Here is a 5,894-nt window from a genome sequence, read left to right as displayed (position 1 = left end):
TATTGCAATTCCAGCAGGTTTTTCCCTGTCCTACTGCTCCCCAGCCCAGTCTCTGTGGAGGCTGTCTTCCTTGTCCTCCTCTTCCCCGACCTCTGGTCGGTCCCCATCCACGTTGCGGAGGTGCATACTGAAGATTCACAGGATAACTTGTTGGGTATCCCATGGGATACTGTATCATAGTTGGGTGCACCGGCTGTGTCTGTGTCACCACCTGTGGCGCTCCCCCATCTTGGGGTGGCGCTACCTGCACTGCATCTGGGGCGACCATCACTGCCGCCTGTTTGGTGTATTCTTTATCCTCCTTCTTCTTCTTATCGTGGCTTTCTTGTTTGTTTCTCGTCAGTTCCCCCAGTTGTGCCTTGTGCAGTTGCACCAACAGGTTCTCTTCAGCCTTCTTTGCCTCCCCTTTCCTTTTTCTGTGAAGTTCTGTATAGTGAATCACGTTTGCCTCGAAGGTGGCCCATGGCAAAGTGTTCAAACCCACTACCGTCTCCAGCTGGTCTTGAACTTCTGCTGGCAGTGCCCTTTTCAACATGAGCTTGAACAGAGTCATACTTGCGGGCGTTTCATCCCATGAGGCTCCCATTTCCTCCCTCCAAGACTCCTGGAGTTTCAATATAAACTGGGCAACTCCCTCTTCTTCATCCAGCTTTAATTTCTCCACTTTGCCCGGATCGGCTTTAGTTGGATATGCTTCCCTTAGCTGTTCCCACAGACGATTTCTGAATGGGCCAAAGGTTATTCCATCTGCTCTTGAGTCGTTTGCTTCTTTTCCTAGTCCAGCGAGGCCGAACATTTCTATCATTTTTGCCTTCCCAACTGTCTGGCATAAGATTACCTTCAGGTCACCCAAGGCCAGACTCTGTCCCATTGTCTGTTCCTCAAACTTTGTGATCCATTTCTGTGCCCCTTCACACACACTTGGCAGTCTTTTTACTAATCCAGTCACATCCATGAAGGTCCATGGCACATAATGTATTTGCTGTCCTTTAACTATTAGAGGATACTGTGCTGCCATCTTTGGCATTGTATATTCGTCCGCCTTGGTTGCTGTTGCTCCACGCGACTCAGGCTCATCTATCTCCCCCTCTTCGTCGCTGGAGGTTTCAGTTTCTTCTTTATCCACCTCCCTTGGTTGGCGTTGAGCCTGTGACCGTGTGATCACACGTCTTCGCTCTTGTAGTAGTTTCCACTTCGCTTTATTTCTTTTGTCTCTCATAGTGGGCTTGGCCCTCTTTTCTTGTTTTACTCTTTCGGTTGCTTTTGCTATCTTTTCTTCTTGTTCTTGCAACCTTTTCTCCAAGCCTTTGCATATTGCTGCTGTGGTTTCTTCTTTTTTCATATTGTAGGCCTCTTATCCTTTGCTCGGCACGCTTCTGTTCTTCCTTTAGGTCTCCTCTCAACTCCTCCACCCGCATTTCCAGGTGAGATGTATGTTCTTTTAGTTCCTGCATTGTCTCATCTGCCATACAACTTTGTTTCAGAGCTGCTGTAATTGCTTCGCCTTGTTCTTTGTCTGGCCATAGGATTACCTGTTCTAGTGAGGTTAATTGCACTTCTCCATCTATCCTCACTTTCATGCTTCTGTTGTCAGACTGAGATTTCTCGTCTTCTGGGCCCCTCCCTTGGGATGCTCCCTCCTCATTTTCTGTAGCCAGGGAGGTCTGTAACTGCTGTCCAGCTGATCTTTTCACCCTTTCGTCCACCGTTTCTGCTCCTTCTTTTTCTCCCTTCTCTTGGCGGGGCTCTCCTTGTCCTCCCGCTAGGAGGGCCTTTCTGGCGTGATCTTCCAGCTTATCTAGAGATTCTTGCAGTCTATTCATCACTGCACTCTGTTCTTCCCACTGTATGTCCTGCATTCGCCTTCTACTTGCCCAGTAGGCCTCGTCCATCCTCCTCATCTGATATTCTCTTGAGGCTGGTGTGCTGTGTGCACGTATATATTGCACTCGGGGATGCCCTGCCAGCCATTCCGTGTTTACAGCTTCTGTCTGTTGATGAGATAGGTGAGGATGTTCCTTCCCCCACCGGGCATTAATATCTTCTATCTGATCATCCCAGTGCAACTGGTATCCACCGCCTTCGTCCATTTCGTGTTGATTTTCTTTTCCTTCTTCTTTTGTAGTCTCTCTGGGATGTTCTGAGCTCCCTTTTTTCTCATCTTTGTGTCTTAGAATCTCATTCTCCTCCCTCTGGCTACCTTCTTCTGAGGAAGGATGATAGGGCTCTTCATACTTGTTCATAGCATCTCCTTTTTCTGCTGACATTTGTCGGATTAGTCCTTTGACTTGTCCGCCCGTGATTTCCAGTTCTATTTCTTGTGCTTCACCTTTCTCTCCCGTATTTATTACGGGGTATATTCCGTGATAATCCGTCTTCTTTTGTTCGTTGTACGGCGGGGGTATGAGCTGCTCCACCCATTCGCCTGATGGTGGGGCTGTAGCCTTATCCTTCTCCTGTTCTTTACTCTGCGGTTTTTTTAGCTTCTCTTCCCTTCTTCTCTTTCCTTCCTGTTCAAACCACTCCACTATCTCCCATTTCTTCCTAATTTTATCTATACTCTCTTTTTTCGCTTCCCCCCAGCATTCTATTCTTTCCTTCATCTTTTTACATTTCCCTTCATCAAATGTCCCATTTTCAGGCCACTGCAACTCTCCCCTAGTCCGGTCTTGCCACTTTTTCATGTATTTTCTAATTTCTTTTTCAGCATCCTTGTGCCTCATTATTATAATTGCAGCTGGAGTAATCAGACTTTTTCCCTTCTCCATCATGCACCCCTATCTCGCCCCTGTGGCACTGTCACGTGGTACTGGACTTCTGTGTACTGGTGACTACTTCAGCTGAACGTTTGCTCTTTTCTGGTACATGTGGTTGTACAGGAGTCCTTCTAGTATGGCTCTCAATAGGAACAAAGCAGATATTAGGATCTCAAAGTATAAGTACAAAAAATACAATTTTTAATTCAATCATTATACTTAAAATGGATTAAAATCAATCAACTACATAATCAACCAAGTATTGACCCATCCCATAATTTAATTCACTAATCAATCAGATAAATACCAGTTATTCAATTAATTAATTAATCCAATCCAGATTAAATTTAAATTGTTTCAGTCACTTTGTAATTTTTCCCAACAGGTTTATTATTCCTCATCTAACGCCTCATTTATAACATCCTGTAATAGTGTGTCCTCTAGTCGGTTAGAAAATGCCCCAGATTGGAAAGAAAACAATCTCTTGTTTTGGTTACATGTATCAGGGCGATTCAAGGCCTTACTGGCACAGAGTTACAGAGGTTAGAATGGAGGTTTCATTTTCCACCAAAATAATTTTGCTGTAATAAAACACTACAGTAAACACAAGCCATGAGCTAATGAAGAACTCAAGATCATAGCCACACGTCTTAGCTTCCAAAAACATTTTTTCTAAAGTCAAAGAAACCCAAGAGTGAATTTTATTTTACTCTAAGCAATAGTATTTGCTCAAAACCACGGAAAAGCTATTCTGTGTGTGTGTGTGTGTATCCTAGGATTGCGCAGTACACCTCAAGAGTTATATCACTGGCGGCCCCCCCCCTTCCCAGATGGCCCTTATCACCTCAACTGCCACACACACACACAACTGCCAAACAAACGGAAGGTGTTCTGAATACAATGGAAAACCGTCATTGGCCTTTAAGCTGTCTATCTCTACTCTACGGGCAACTATTGGCTCATGTGGGGCCTTGTTTTATTCCTAGGAATCTGGACTACAATTCTGACACCGAATTGTAGTCTTCTAATCCTCCAATAAAAGTGGGAGATGAACTTCTACGTATGATTTCCGGTCAGAACTGTGATGTTTGTAAGGCGAGCAAAGTGATGTGGATAATACGGCTGAGATATTCCAACTCCCATGGATTCTTGGGAATCTAAGAATATAAAAATCTCTAATATTTGTTATGAAAGAAATCACTCCAGTGAGGAAAAAAAGGGAGAGCTTAAAGGCAAGTTAACTAAACTGAACTAGCGCTGCCTAGTTCAGGTAACAATCAATTAACTTAACTTGCTTACATACAAATGTATCTCACACACTCTGTATCTCACACAGTCCCTTGTCATACATAGATGTTCTACTTGTTGTGTGTTATGTTACGTTATGTTATGTTGTGCTTGTGGGTTCACGTACACTTATCACGTGTGTACTTATTTTCTACTTGTGGGTTCATATATTTATCTATCTACCCACGTACACTTATCACCGTGTACTTATTTTCTACTTGTGGGTTCATATATTTATCTATCTACCCACGTACACTTATCACCGTGTACTTATTGTATATTTATATTGTGTATTTATCTATGTACATACACTTATCACATATATATATATTATCCACTTATTCTCATATTCAGATCATTCTATACAGATTATCATATACAAATTATCATATACACATTATCATATACACAATACCGGGGGCCCCCCTTTTTCACCGTTCCTACCAAGCAGATCTGTCTCAACCAACCGCGATATCTAAGAACTAACGCGTTTTTACCACCTGCCGTCCTGCCCCGGTCGTGAGTCCGCACCGTCCTGCCCCGGCCCAGTACTCACACCGGAGGATACGCTCCAGGAATTTTATCAAGCGCTTTACCACCTGCCGTCCTGCCCCGGTCGTGAGTCCGCACCGTCCTGCCCCGGCCCAGTACTCACACCGGAGGATACGCTCCAGGAATTTTATCGTGCACTTTACCACCTGCCGTCCTGCCCCGGTCGTGAGTCCGCACCGTCCTGCCCCGGCCCAGTACTCACACCGGAGGATACGCTCCAGGAATTTTATCCAGGCCTAACTACTACATAGTACACTCATGAGATTTTTCACACACACACACACAGTCACACATCAAAACCTTATCCTGTTATGTGGCTTTCCCTTCGTTATTTCTCATCCAGCTCTTTATCTCACCCTTAGGGGTTCTTATCTCGAGGGTGTCTGTCCGCTCTCCTTCTCGGGGCCACACCCCCCCCTCCCCTCCTAGGCCACAGATTCACTATACACAGACATTTGAGTTTAACCGGCGTCTGCTTACCTTATTATTTATGGCCGGCCTCTGTAGCCCGTCAGGGAGAGAGAAGGTGGTCCCGGTTCTGGAGGCAGTGTTCACACCGTCCCTACAGAGGTCCCTTCGTGGTCGCCATTAAATATGTGGGAACTTAGAGCCCGTCTCCAAGTAGGCACATATCAGGGTGAATTCTACTGATATACTTTGTAATACTTTTATACTGTATAAATTATTACTTAGACTTAATTTACTGGTAGCACTAACATTAATACGAATTAAAACAATGGGAAAGCTCCTCAGACCTGGATGAGAATGAGCAAACTTCTTTATTGTGGTCAATCAGCCAACAATTCTCTAAGAGAAATTGCTAATTTGAAAAGTAACAAAAGAAATCCCAAAAACCCAAGAAAAGAAAAAGCATCTTCATGAAGAGCATCGGCATGCAAAAACAAAAACCCTCCAGGACGGTCCTGCAAAGTAACGGGATTTTTACGCATACACATTTGGCCCCAAAAATTCTCCTCTATATATACGCTTCCACGCGCCTCCTTATCGGTCCCCCTCCTTACAGACCCATTTTCATATCACCTTATCCTTATGTCTCATATGTTTTTGTAACGTCCTGTTCCTTACAACCCCCTTGTTTTTCCTTTACCTTTTGCCCATATGCCCATTTATGGATTTTCCTTCCTTTATTTCCCCGGGGCCCAGGTCCGGAAGCCCAGGCCTGTGGCCCTGGGTCTTCTTCATCCGACATAACAATTATATCTAAACAACAATTTTGTTATTAAAAGTGTGCTTAAAAAAAGAGCCTCACTCCCTGGTTGAAGTTACATTTGCCTCTAA

At 44.4% G+C, this 5,894-nt stretch overlaps 1 protein-coding gene across 1 annotated transcript in view; it reads left to right on the top strand.

Moving 5' to 3' along the window:
• The first annotated feature begins 3,985 nt into the window (after positions 1-3,985).
• LOC132862424 (uncharacterized) overlaps positions 3,986-5,894 on the top strand; it is a 2,850-nt gene continuing 941 nt past the window's right edge. Inside the window, exon 1 of the mRNA XM_060894431.1 lies at positions 3,986-5,894. This exon is cut by the window's right edge and continues 53 nt beyond it. The gene's annotated coding sequence lies outside the window, so the exon portion shown is untranslated.

This window comes from Tachysurus vachellii, chromosome 19 (genome assembly GCF_030014155.1).
Source record: "Tachysurus vachellii isolate PV-2020 chromosome 19, HZAU_Pvac_v1, whole genome shotgun sequence".
Classification (NCBI taxonomy): Eukaryota; Metazoa; Chordata; class Actinopteri; order Siluriformes; family Bagridae; genus Tachysurus; species Tachysurus vachellii.
The sequence above is the reverse complement of the archived record's forward strand: the minus strand, read 5'-3'. Positions and strand labels throughout refer to the sequence as shown.